The sequence below is a fragment of the Melospiza georgiana genome, chromosome 7, assembly GCF_028018845.1.
Source record: "Melospiza georgiana isolate bMelGeo1 chromosome 7, bMelGeo1.pri, whole genome shotgun sequence".
NCBI lineage: Eukaryota > Metazoa > Chordata > Aves > Passeriformes > Passerellidae > Melospiza > Melospiza georgiana.
The window spans coordinates 34,143,493-34,157,803 of NC_080436.1; the positions used below are offsets into that span (position 1 = coordinate 34,143,493).

At 37.8% G+C, this 14,311-nt stretch overlaps 1 protein-coding gene across 8 annotated transcripts in view; it reads left to right on the forward strand.

The window, feature by feature from the left end:
- MGAT5 (alpha-1,6-mannosylglycoprotein 6-beta-N-acetylglucosaminyltransferase) overlaps positions 1–14,311 on the forward strand; it is a 118,374-nt gene that overhangs the window by 28,146 nt on the left and 75,917 nt on the right. For 2 of the 8 annotated variants that reach the window (XM_058028537.1, XM_058028542.1), the window contains exon 1: positions 4,630–4,918. The exons of 4 other annotated variants lie outside the window; for them this stretch is intronic. The gene's annotated coding sequence lies outside the window, so the exon portion shown is untranslated. 2 more of the 8 variants (XM_058028538.1, XM_058028541.1) reach the window with 2 other exon arrangements.

Here is a 14,311-nt window from a genome sequence, read left to right on the forward strand (position 1 = left end):
TATTTCACTTACAGCAGATCAAGATGGGCAAATGTCAGCTTCTGGTAGTAAAATTCAAGTAAGTGTGAGAAGCATCAGAATACCTTGGTTTTTTAAAACACTTTCAGAGTTAACAACTCAGTTGAAACTGTAAATTGTGCTTAACCTCTGAGTCATTTTATGCTTGTTATGTTATTCTGTATTACAAGTACTATATCTATGTAAGGAATAATATTTGGTTTTTCACAGATGATGCCATGCTAACAAGAATAGTAACTGAATTGCTGCCACAACATTTATGGATACTTCTAGAACTCCCATGTTCCTGTGCACCACTTTGGGTGCTCTGTCTGGTTTGAAGTGTTCAGGTTTGAGTGGTTTTCCACTCTGTCAAAATGGGTTGCCCTACCTACTTAACTTTTGACTGGAGAAGTTGTACCTGTAAGGGACTGCAGCATCTGCCATGGGATAAGAGGCTGAGAGAGCTGGGACTGTCCAACCCAGGGAAAAGAAACTTTGGGAGGGAATCTTATTAATTTTTATGAATGTCAGATTGAGGAGGTATAGAGAAAACAGGGACAGACTCCTCCTGATGGTGCTCCATGAACATATGAGCTGCTTTAAGATAATACTTGAAGGTAAATTTGCTCTATTTGTTTCTTGTATATTCCACATACACATCTATGTCAGTGAGTACTATCACAAACCTTGTAGTATTTGTTTGAACTACTTTATTGTGTGATGGACTTAATTAAAAAATTAATCACAAAACCAAATAAAAAATTTACAGCAATGGAGAAAAAAATCTAAAAAAAAAAATCTAAAATCTAAAAGCAGAACACATAAAAAAGGCTTTCTTATATTTTAATAGCAAATTTTCAAGTAGAAGTATTGACTGTGTGCTGGATGAGATTCATGTGGCAGTGGCCCAGTGTGTCAGTAGACTAAGGCAATTAAATACTTAGGAAGGGCAAGGGGAGGTCAACTGCCATTTGAAAAGCTGGATATGAAATCCTACACTGTCAGAAAAAGTCTTGCTTTTATGCAAGCTACTACTTAACAGGTGTTGGAAAACAAGGACACCTTTTGTCCTTTTGTATTGAGAGACACCATGTTCATGTTCAGCCAAATGAATGGTTTTTTAAGAAATTGAAAGTAGGTTTTTGGGGATTTTTTTCCCAATACTTTTTTTTTTTTTTTTTTTTTTGGAAAACCAGAAATTGAAAGAGATGCTCTGTCACTTTGCAAGGCTGTAACAATGGGTCATTGCCAGGCACTGCAGTAGGGGTTAAGGATGATGGAGAGATCAGGCACAATGCTGAAAACAGAAATGAAAAGAGAGAAATGCTGACTTGGGGTCAAACTTTTTCTTATACTTCTTCGAGGAGTATATTGTTAAAGATCTTTTATAAAAAGAGACGTAAGTGCATTCAGTGGGTGGGTTAACCACTCAGTGTTTTATGTTTTATTTTCCTAAATGAAACGATCTGCTACTTTCACTACTTAAGAATAAAAAAAAAAAAAGAAAAAAAAGGAAAATTGCATGACTGTAAGTGATTTTATAGTAGTTTTCTTTTTCTCTGTACTGTAAATGAATGCACTTTCAGTTTGAGTAACATCATTTAGATGAATTTCTGATTGATGGAAATTATGCCCTCTCAAATTGCTGCAAGCCATGACGATTTATTTTTTTGTAACTGACAAGTTCACCTCTAAACCATGTCCCTAAGAGCCATATCCATGTGACATTTCCATCCCTGAGGAACAGTGGCTCCCCTACTTTCCAGGGCAGCCTGTGCCAGTGCCTGACAACCCTGTCAGTGATCACCCATTCACCTGCTTCTGCTGTTAACTAATCTACTTCAGTTTGCAGAGGATAAAAGGCTTTCCAAGGTTTGTCTTCTCATCTGTCTCCTTACCTTGACTGCAGCCTGGGCTGGGTCCCTGTGGGCTGTCACTGTCACCGTGCCGTCAGCTGTGCAATGCTGGGGAGTTCCAGGGCAGCACAGCAGCAATCCCTGCCTGCTGCAGCCTCTGCAGGGTCCTTGTCAGGCTTGTCCTGTGTTCATGGAGACCACAGTTTCTTGGCAATGTGAACTCCTGGAACAGCAATAAATCCTCTTGCAGGGGAGGTTTGGTGCACAAACCTTGCAGCGTTTTGGTGCACAAGTCCTGGCTGTGATATCTGTATTTATAGGATTTATTATGGTCCTGCAGAACCTGAGGAAGTTGTAATACTATTAGGTCTTCAGATCTGAGTGACTGACCCAGTAAAACTTTTTCTGAACTAACTGGAGTCAGAAATGTGCAGTGTTCCTAAACTCTGCTGTCCCATCTGCCTGTGGGTTAAATGAGTCCTGTCCTGGAAGGTCAGTCTGTCCTGCCTGTGAGCCACATTTTTATTCCATCTGTTAAGATGAATGTTCTGAAGATGATGCCAAGAAAGATTTTACTAAATATACACACTTTTTATGGGAATAGATAGTCCTTGAAGTGATCACGTTCTTTTCTGAATACCACAATTAAACAGATTTTGACCACCCTCTCAAAAGTCAAGTGCTGGAAAATGACTTCACATATACTTATATATATATATATATATGTGTGTATATATATATATGTGTATATATATACATAGATATATTATATATGTGTATCTATATATATAGGTATATATAGATATATACGTATATATATGTATATATTTGTATATATGTGTATATATGTATACATATATATATTTATTTTTGCTTCAGATTCTTCTTCATTCATTATGTTAGTCTGTTTTTTCCATAAAATATATTATATTTTATTTTTATTAATATATATTATTGATTATGAAGGTATTTATATTCATAACATATAAAATGCACCACTATAAAAATATCTTAAATTCAGGTGTTTAACTGACACAATGTAAAAAGGCAGAGCTGTAAACTTCAATTTCTTCTTATGAGGAAAGTTGGGAATACTTAAAACTTAAAATGCAGGCTCTTAATTTTTTTCTATATTCAAGCAAACCACAAAGAGCAGCTGAAAAGATAACTTTCAGTACCCGTATTCAAATCTCAAACTTTTTTTTTTCTCATGAATTCTTGTTACAGCTATGATTTATATTTCCAAATGTAGCAAGTAAAATATTCCAAATCCTGAAGAAATTTTTTCTATTTCGCTCCTTCTTTAACATGTTAAGAAGGATGTGGGGAGGGAGAAAGAAGAAATTAGCTGGTGCTGAAAAATTCCAACTTCACTCCTACTCTTTTATAAATTGCTGTTAGTATTCCTGGCTCCATGTGTGAGCCCGAGGTCTAAGCTTGAAGTTTAAGCTATAAACAGAGATGAGATAATTTTGTACAGGAATAAATGTGCACAGATGGAGATAATCAGAAGTGACTTAAATGTGTGGGCTTTTCTGGAGGTGCCAAAAGCCCACCACACCACACTGACGTCGATGGGGACTACAGGTGTGAATTATGCTCAGCCATTCCCCGAGTCTGCTTTGTAGAAGGTGAGCTGACACCCACAGGACTACCCAGGAGTGTCTCATTAAATGCTGTGGGAGTTAGTTGGGTATTTGGGCGTGTTCATAAATCTCTTAGACACCTCTTTGCATATTTATTGAGATTTCTGTAAAATTCTTGCTGTGCTGTTGACAGTTGCCATAATTAAAGTGACTTTTTTTTGTTCCCCCCCCTCTCGCTTGTCTTATAGTTCTCAGTTAATTAAAAGAAATCCTAATGTTGTAGACTCAAAGGTAGAAACAACACAAACTTTCAAGGACAGTACTTTGCATAACATGAAGGATCTCTCTAGGATTCTTTAACCTGTTGGATACATTAAAATTCAGGAAAAGGACCTTTTGTGCTTTAGAAGCCTTAATGATAAAGGCAAAAAGCAGCCTTTTTAAAATAAAAACAACACTTCTGTAGATGCACCTCTGAGACATCAATTCTTTGAAATTTAGGAGAAAAAATATTTTAGAAACTGTTAACAAATTCTAGGCATTTTTTTATTGACAGTCATCTGGCATGACTGACAAAAACCCCTTTATTTTTCTTTGTGCTACTTCCATTTAAGGCACACTTCTGTAGTAAAGGAAGATGTTGGTATTGGCAAAGATTCAGATTTTTTTCTCACTCCTTGATAGTTATAGTGATTAAATGTAGATAGTAACAGAGCTTTTGATTGAAGAAAAAAACCCTGTAAATTAGTATTAATTTTGCAGTGACATACTCTTGCATGTAAGTCCTATATTGCACAGTAAGCCTCCATTAGGCTAATAAATCAAATTTCATTTTTCTTGAAGTTGTTTTCATCTCCATTCCCACTCTTTCCCAGCCACAGCAGCAGCCTCTCTTTCCAAATTCTGAATGTGAGAATATTAAAAATAAGAATAAAAAGGCAGAAAACTCCCAAGCGTGAGTCTTGCAGAGTTTTGACACACTTTCTGTGAGGTATAGCCTGTCATGCAGCATAAATGTTTTAACAGGCAAACACACCTCCCCCTTCCTAGTCTCAATTTAGTGCAAAAGCATTTTTCTCTGGCTTTGCTGTGCTGACAGCTCCCTGTATTTCCCTGTACACACTGGTCTGGCCACGTTCCCTTTCCCATCCTTTGCTCCCCTCCTGTTCCCCCGCTGACACATCATCATTTTGTCTTCACTTGCCTGTCCCCATCCTCCTCCCCAGCAGGGTTTGGGAGGTTTCCTACCTCCCCCAGCCTCGTGCTGCCCACGGTGGCTTTGCCTGGAGATCCACTCTGTGAAAAGCATCTTTTTGCTTTCTGCCTTCCTCCTCCCAGCCACAGATGAGAAATCTCCCTTTAATCTCTGCAGAGCCTGCCCATTCTCAGATCTCTTCTGAGAACTCTGCTCTGCTGTGATGCCTACAGGACCAGAAGGAACTGAGACTCTCGCTCTTGTCAGCAGTGCTTCCTGAGGTTTGTTTCTTTGTGGTCCAGTCCGTCCCCACGTTCTTATCTCTGGTTGCATGGCTTGGTTGCTGGGCACAAGACAGAACTTTGTCCTTGGTATCAGAGAGAGCAAAGTCTCCTAATCCTCGAGCAGGATTTACTGTGGTGCAAATGCCACTCTGGAGAGGTAGGTGTGGCTTTAAAAACCTTTCTGTATGATAGGAGGTGTTCACTGTGTACCTCAGTGAAATCCAGGCTTGGCAAGGAGGGAGCTGTGGTAATTTTCCTCTTTTTATAAAATTTCTTTTGTTGTTCTGTGGCCTATACTGTATTTTCCAGTTTGATGCATTTTGCTACCTAGAATCTGACTTTCCTAGCAGAAAAATACACATGAGGGTTGCAATTTGACTTGTGAAAAATATGGTCAGGATTGTGGGGCTTTTGTGAATTGGAATTGCGTTTATACGTTTATATTATTTCATACATATATGTTAGTTGAGCTGTGACGTGTCCTTGTAATATCATTTTATTTATTCACTTAAAACCTCTTGACAATTTAGCCCTTAACAATACTGCTAGTTTCCCCTCCTGCTTTAATTGAAAGCTTAGGTCAAATGGAGATGAATGGATTGTCTGTGTCACTGGAATTTGTTACCAGCCTTACCTTCTTACAAATTTTATACATTTTATTTCCTTTGAATTCTGATTATGTTGTAAATGGTACATGAGGCAATGTGTTTTGTTGAAAACTAGGGGTTATTACTTTTGTTCTTCGCCTCAATTCATCCTTTTTTGTTTGGGTTTTGTTTTACTCTGTTTTAGCTGGTCCCATTTGTTTGCTTTTCTTGAAAAATTGCACAACGGGTATTTAATTTAATATTCTTTCCAAACCTGAGCTTCCAAAACTTTCTTGCCATATTGCAATAAAAAACAACTTCAGCAAAGGATGAAGAATGGAAAATGTTAGTGAATATATTTAAAGCAAATTTAATTCAGTGGATGACTATTTTTTTTGAGTTATGCAACACTAAATTTAAAAATGAATTCTTGTCAAGGTTCTTGAATAAAAATTGTGGGATGTCTTGGCGCCTTTCTCTTTTTGAAAGGAAAAACTCTCTGCTCTTGTACTTTAAAAACTACTTTCTTGGAATTGGCTGAAGTGTTGGGAGGTTTTTTTTCCAAGTGGTTTTGCTGACATTTCTCTAAGTCTTGCTTGCTTGCATTTTTAATCTTCCTGATGTCTATTTGCTTGCAGTGTTCGCAATGTCACTTCAGTTTTGCACATAAAACTTCCTAAGCATTTATCTTTCACCCACTGCTAATGTTAGATCTGGGTTATTTGTGGTTCCTGCTTTGTCCTTCAAACTCCTTCCTTCTCCCTATTGTCCAGAAAAATAAAAGTGTTGACTTAAGTGGGGAAAAATGCCAATGCACCATATTTTATTTTTCATTATCATGCAGTCTGAAAGATAGTTTCCTTCTGTATTTTTGTAAAGCAGATTTTGCAACAAGTGCTGTATGGTGTTTTTTCTTTAATCATTATATGCACATGCCCAATATGTTGTGTATTGATTTTTTTTTTTTTTGCCCCACTAAATTTATTATTTTAAAATGATGAAAGTGTTATTTGACTGTTGAGAATTGCCTCAGAAATGGCTGACCTTCAGGGAATAATGAGATATTTTATCTAATGAAGTTTCATGCATTATAATAGTTAAAAACTAAATAATGAGAGCTGCTGCTTCTACAAAGCTCTGCCAAGTACCAAGTGTTTGGTGGTTTATTCTTTTGTTGGATTTGACGTTTAGATGGCATATAAGCAAAGGGGGAGAAGAGCAAGATGAGATATTTAAATTATACCTAAGTAAATTTTATCAGATTTGAAAAATCTGATATGCAGCAAAATAATTTTGTTCTCTAGCAGTATGTGCTTCTTAGTTAGTGCTTATATAAAAATGCAAAAAGGGTGTTATGCAAGGGAGTGTTTCTTTGCTTGACACTCACTACACAGCCTCTGTTGAAACATGAAAGATTCCAGTGCAAGCTCTAAAGCGTGGCTGCTGGTGATCAAGCATGTTTACCAACCTTCAGGAAGCATATTCTGTTGTTAGAAAAGTGCAATTTGAAAGCCTGATCAAGTGAATGCATACAAATTTTGGGGGGAGTGCATGGGCTGGGAGGTGGTGTTGTGCTAGTAACAGGCACTGAGCTGCCAGCTGATTCCTGTGAAAAACTGCTTAAACATGACTCTGCACAAGGGTGGGTTTACAAACATCTCTTTGGACATCTTCAGATTTCATAGTATCAAAAAAAGCCTCATGGCACTCTTGTGCAATATTTAATGTGACAACACTTGACTCATGTTCTAACCTCAGTGTCAATAAATGTAATTAATTATGCATTGTCAGAGCATTATGGGGAATTTATTCTCAAAATAGGAGTGGAGGAACTAATGGAAACAAGCAAAGTCTATAAAGGATGTTTGGTTGTCTCTCTTCTGTCACCTGTGGTTGGCTGTGTGGGTGTGTGGGGTTTCTGAGTATCTCTCCTATGTGACACTGTATGTGAAATGTGTGAAAGAGGGTGGATGCTTTTGGAACATTTCAAAGTATTACTGCGAATTGTCATTGACCACATGAGATGATTTTCACCAATTTCAGTGAAATGGGACCCTAGACCTTGGACTTCTTGAGCCAAAAATGCTTAATATGTAATTTAGACCAAATACTTTCATTATAGTCCATGTAGATCTTGAATATGTTCTTGCAATGTCTGTGGTTTTGTTTCCTTTTACCATCTGCCTCCAGAATCCTCTTAACTGTCCATGAAGCAACATCTAGATGGAACCATGATGTCTTATGCAAAGATAATGTTGCATTTTTTCCCTGAGGACTGCTAAAAGCTAGAAATTATTAGAATTTATTATACTAGTAGAAATTATTATACTAGTAGAAATTGTTATTCTGGTGAATGTATATATATGTAGTAGAACAAATCCTATTTACTAAGGACTGGATCCTTATGGTTTGAATCAATGCAAGTGTTTGGAAGATAAATTACATAGAGAGCTGACCCTATGAGAAGTTTTTGGGGGTTTTTTTGTGAAGCTGATGTATTGATAAGACTAATGGTAATATTGAGGAATAGTCATTCTGATAACCTTCCCCATTATCTTAAATATTTTATATTTAAGGGAGGTGGTGATATAGGAAGTTCTATTCACTGTTTGTGACTTTCTCATAAACAAAAAGCTCGACCTGTTTCCCACTCAAGATGAAAGGTGTAGCAGCTGAAGTGTATCAGGAAACAGCAATAACTTTTGACAAGCAAACTATTTCCTCTATCAGTGGTTAAAGTCCTATTTGTTTATGGGAATGCATTAGTTCTGCCTTGCCACTTGCAGTCTTTGTGTTTGTTGGCAAATCACTCACAGTGTTGATTTAGCATTATTTCATGTTCTGTGTTTTCTTGGTCTTGCCTGACCTGGTGTATTCATCCATTCAGTTTGTGTAGCCCTTGTCTGTCAGGCTGCTCTCTTTAGTACCTTTACATCTCCTTAACATTCATTTCCTTGACTCTCTTAGACTTGAATTTAGATATTTGCTTACCTCATCTCACTCTGGGCTTTTTTTTTTTTCCTTCCTCTTTCCTCATATTTCAATTTCTTTACCAACTTAATACTTTGTGTTTCTTGCAATGACTTCCCCACTCATCAGATTTTCAAGCTTACCTACTGTTTTCTATAGAAATTTCTTCTCCTATCTGCTATTCTGAAATTTTATCTATTACTGCATCCATGAAATGCTGATGACATTTGCAAGTTCCTGCTCATAATTAAGAGGAGGAAGAGTTTAGCTCTGCCTTCCTATTGATAATATTATTTATCTGTAATCCGTTGTACCTAGATTGTGGAACACAAAATTTCTGCCTCTAATTTTATTCTATTGTGACTTCCCAATGAAACAAGACTCTTTTAGTCAAACAGTTTTTTCCTTCATACTTCCAATTCCTGTTGGAATTTCAGTCAAATTGGTGATGAAATTTCTACAAGCTTTCTGTGAATCAGTAGCTGGCTGAGAAAGCTTCTGCTTCTGCAGTAAGGGAAAATAGGGAGCAAGAAAAAAGTAGAAGAGGTGGAAAAAAGAAAATTGCAGAAAACTGAATTGGTATTCATCTTTGCAGTATTTGCATCTTGTTGCCATGGTTAGGGGCTGTAAAAGGGGGAATACCTGTTGGGGCAGCCATAGGATGTTACACAGCTGCAGGAGCTCAAGAAACCCTTTTGGATAAAGTTAAAGCTCATTCATGCCTGAGCTGAACTGTTTTCAAGTGCACTCTTAGTAAATCTGCAATTGTGTGCTGATCCATAACCAAAATGCATGTGAAGGAAGCGATAGGGGTTTTGAATATCTTTTTGGCCATTAACATTACAAATTGCATTATGTTCCTTGAGAGAATAACTACAGGCAACTGATTTATGAGTTTACTTACTTGGCAGTTTTCTTGATGGGATCTATGAGGTGAATGACTTTGGTAGCTCAGAGAAGTTTAATGTGCTCAAACATGGGTTTGCATGAGACATGCCTTGGAAGTGAATTGATAACCCACTAATAACACTTTCATTTATATATATATATATGTACACGCACATAATGGACTACTCTAGGAGGCCACAAACTGAGCTGCTCTGTAATGAAAATATTCCAGGAATGCAAGCGATGTCCTCGAACTGTTGGTGTTTATTCTCCAAAGCCAGATTAAATAGAATCCACAGCACCAGTGCTGACAGACACCCACACCTCTGAGCTGAAATGCTTTTGGTGTGAATGTCATGTCCTCAAAATCTGTTGGGTTCTTTTGCAGATGTGCTCCTGTTGTGCTGTGGTGTTTGCTCACATAAAGAGAGATTTCAAGACCTAAGTTGTGATTCTATGTCTATTAAAGACAGACCTCAGGCTTTATTTTCTGATTTACTTAAGGACAACTTACTTATTTGAGTTTATCTAGAACCTTGGAGAAGGAAGGGGAAGCTCATGACTACTCAAGCATTCAGTATTGTAAATAATTAAATTTTCCAAGATGTGAACGTACATTGACTTTGAAACTGCATTGCAGGGGGAATAAAGGTTTGCTTTCAGCACTGAAAATGAAGCTACTTTTGCTACCAAACCTGGAATGGGAGTATTGATAATAGCTTCAACAAAGCATGCTTTGGAAAGGAGGCCTTTCTAGTAATTAGGATTATTTATTAAAAGCACTGAGGCATTAAAGAAAGTTCATTACCCAGACCATTACTGCAGTGTGGACCAGAACCAGCAGATGAAATAGCTTTTTTGAGTAGTAGCTTATCACTATCTAGAGAACCTGAAAACCTGGGAGTGAGAGAGGCTAAAAAGAGGAATGTTGTTGTTAATGACGGTGTGTAAGCAATGAGGAGAGCTTAGGGAGTTCTGTGTTGTTCCTTTAGTACTGTGTTGTGCAAAACATCAGCTCAGAAACCTGTGCTGCTTGCTAGGACATTTTCACATTATTTTTTATCGTGGTGGTGGGGTTATATGTTGTCCTGCCTCTCCCTGCCTAGCAGTAGTCTGGGGAGAAACCACAAAATCCTATTACTAATTCATTTTCCTTATGCTGCCTGTGCCGGCTGTTTTCTGCACGTCACTTCTTTCTTTCTTTTCCCCATTTAGCTTTGTAAGGGCTACAGCTGAAACAGAGCTATTCCTCAGAGTTTGCCAGTACAAGTTGTTCTACAGCTGTCTGGGGATGCTGAAAGAGGGGAGGCTGTTTTCCACCTACTCAAAATAGTTCAGAAGTTGTGCCCTGTGATAAACTAAGTACAGCTTATTCGTTTGCAGAGGAAACTTGTGTGGTTTATTGATCCTGCAGGTTATTGGAAAGCTGATGCTCTCCCAGCACAGCTGTGATTACAGTCAGTGACAGGTTATGCTTGCCCTCACCTGGCTCTCCTTTGAAAATACTGTTGGAGTCATGGCCACGTAGTTCAGTGTTTGTCATATTTTCTCACAAAGCTTTAAAATTCTTAACAGTGTTGTGAGAATCATGTGCAGAGGTTTTGTGTGAAGGCTCATGTTATTGCTGCTTTATGGCTGAATGGGTCAGAACTGTGTAGACAGTGAAACTTTTGTCTAGTGTTTCCTCTAACATTACTTTCAAGCCCTTTGGTATGAGGTTCTGTCTTCTGTAACTGTATGTTTCTAATGGGGCTTCATTGCACATGTACAGAATTTCATGTATGTCCCTTTAAACATTTTGACACCTCTGTGTGACAAATTGTTGCTCCTTACAAAGAGTAATAAGAAACATTGGCAGTTTTCATTCTTTGATTTCAAAGTGCTTTTCTAATCTTTGGTGCTATCAGCTCTTGAAAAATACCAGTGTTAAGCAACAGGATATATGCAGGAAAGAAGTTAAAATATTTTGCTGCCCTACTAACTTTTGAATTAGATTGCAAATTAAAATTTCATCCTTTCAATAATAAAGGTCTTAAATGCAGAGTGATTGAATAATCAGCAGCACTGTTGCTTCCAAACAGGTGACAGTACTGAAATTTTAATTCCATTAAATTTTGTTCTCTGGAGATGCAGCTTGTGCTTTCAGCCATTTGTCTAGCCACATAAGCTGGAATGTGTTCAACGTGCTTGCCAAGAACAAATCCATTGGAAGAAATGTTATACTTTGACCCAAGTTCAAGAAATTCTAAAGCAACAAAAGATAAATATTTCTGAAGACTCATTTAATCTTCAGCTTTGCTGTTTACTTTTTTTGTCCTCCCTGTGATCTGATATGCACTTGCTTAATAGCATGCACATAAACATTTTCTATATATTTATTTCTGCTTTCCTCTCTTTTAATATTACTCTGCTGTCTTTTCCCTTGGTGTTTGTCCTTTGCAAAAGGTTTGTGTGTAGAATGCTCTAGCAACAATTAATTTAAATCAAATTAAATGAGAATTTATATTTGTTTTGATTATCTACAATTCCCCACAAATGGTAGAGAATTCAGTAAAATTAACTCATTTACGCAGACATACTTATATTCTTTGTTTTATATTTTTGAAAATTTTTTTCAATAAGATGTACTGAGTATTTTGAGCATGAACATGTTTGGATCTTTCCTTAGAACTTGTGGGGGGTTTTTTTGGCTGTCTGTCTGGGGTCCAGCACAATTGCTGGAGACCACATTCAGTGTGTTGACCATGGATTTGAGAGGGGATGATATCTGGGCATCCACATTGATGAGAGCTTTCTTGCTGACTACAAAGAAGGTTTTGACTTTCCTCTGAGAGTTGGACAGAGCTCCTGTTGAGAGTTGCTTGTTTTTCCTCTTGGAGAGACCACAAGATGTGATGTAACAGGCTGATTTGTGGTTAATAGCAGTGGGTGAGATTGGAGCCTGGAGTATCAGCTTGATGCAAGAAATGAGCTAATGGATCCAATTTCTGTGTAATAAACTTAGTCATTCTTGGAGTGCCTCATAATTTGGTTGCTTTGATTATAGGCTGAGGTTAATTTTATTATTCATTAAAAATAAATAAAGCTTTCTGCATAAGCTCGTAGCAATGCTTGCAGCTCTTGCTGCCACAGATACTCCGTGCACTAAAGAAATGGGAGAGCATTAGCAGAACATGGGGTTGTTGTGTAGGAACCAAGGAGGTTTTGCTCATGACTGTGGAGATCACCCAGGTGATCTGAAAAGGGCAAGGCCCTGCTTCTCTGCAGGTGCCATGGTTTCACCCTTCAGAGGACAAGTGTCAAATGTAAAATTGAGAGTGACACAAGAAGATGCCATATATTAGCCTTTCAGTGGGGAGAGTTGCAAAGAGGGGAAGAGAAAAATATCTGTACTTTATCCACACTAGAAATAGGATAAAACTTATTGGCCATGAGTCCTATTTTTAAAATTCATTAAAATTAATGAAGTAACTTAAAGGTTTGTTTGTGCAGTGGGCTTCAGGGACTCTTAAAGCAGTGAAAGCATGCTCATGGGTAATTTTTTCACTGGTTTTAAGGGATTTTGTAGATGGTGACTGGGACTCTCAGGCTCTGTAAGTTACTTTCTTGCAAAAAAGAAAAGCCAACCAAAGCCCAGAAAAAAACAAAAACTGTTTCTTAATCTTCTTAATCTCTTGGTCAGCATGCTGACATTCCAAAATGTTCTTTTCACTGAGAAAATGCTATTTTGGGCATATGGTTTTAATGCAGCAGCAAGAAGAAGGTTATTAATATTCCCTGTCCTTTGACTGTAAATGGCTGTAAAAATGTTCAAGGTCAGGAACATTTCTGATTTTCTGAAGTTCATTGAAGTCCTGTTCCTAGTCCTAACATTCATTCAGTTTATTGAAAGAAGATCAGGTTAGTTTGTGATTATGTTCTTAAATGCATTGCCGGGAGTGTTTCTAATCAGTAAACAATGTATGTACCATGAGGATTTCAACACATACAGATTTTTCCTTATGGATTTTCTTCTGATCCTTTTTCCCCTTATCTGTTGTGTTCTTTCCTTTTCTACTCTTTCCTCCCTGAAATATCACAGTAAGCAAACTGCATGAAAGGAAGAACATCAGATGGTTTAATTTTTGTAGGACTGAACTGCAGCAAGTGATGTGCCAGGTAGAAAATTTGAAACGCTTCAGAGCGCTCTGTGAAAGCACAGACCCACATGGGGGAATTAAGGTGGGATGCCACCCAAATTGTTTCTAAGTGGGGGAATTTATTTTTGAACGTGAAGGCAAGCTGCTTGCTCAAGATGAAAATTTACTTGTTTTTATGGCACCTTATCAGAGACTGTTTTCCCTTCCTTCAACTTTCATCCCACCACCTCCTGCCAATTTGTACTACATGCACATGCACAAAAGCAAACATGCCTCTCCAACCTAAAAAAACCCCAAACCTGGAGTATTTATACTCTTAGTCTCCCTCAGTCCATCTGTCCTGCTGCTTCTGTTGTGACCCAGTGTTGTTTTGCTTTTCTCACTCCATGGGATTACATCCCAAATTGCCACTTCAGGCTCAGTACATGGTGCCACATCAGCTGTAGAGGGGTGGTGAGCGAGAAGACACAGTGACATCTGTCAGCTAGAAGAAGAGAATAGGTTGGCAGAAACATTGCTGAAAATAAAATTGAGCAGCAGTAGGAACAGCAAAACTAAGACTCCATCACGCAGTTAAGGGAAATTGTTTCAGGCATTTATTTTCTATATTAAGGAATGTAAATTATAAAATGTGCAGTTAGCAAAAGTAGGCATAAATCTGGGATAGTTGCATGATTTTTTTTCCGCTGCCAATTTTTCCTGAGGAGCCTGTGAGGTGTGTAGGGAATATTTACAGCTTCTACCAGTTGGAAGCCCTCACCTAGACCTAGGACTTGCAGATTTGAGTTAGTATTATCAGCTTTGCT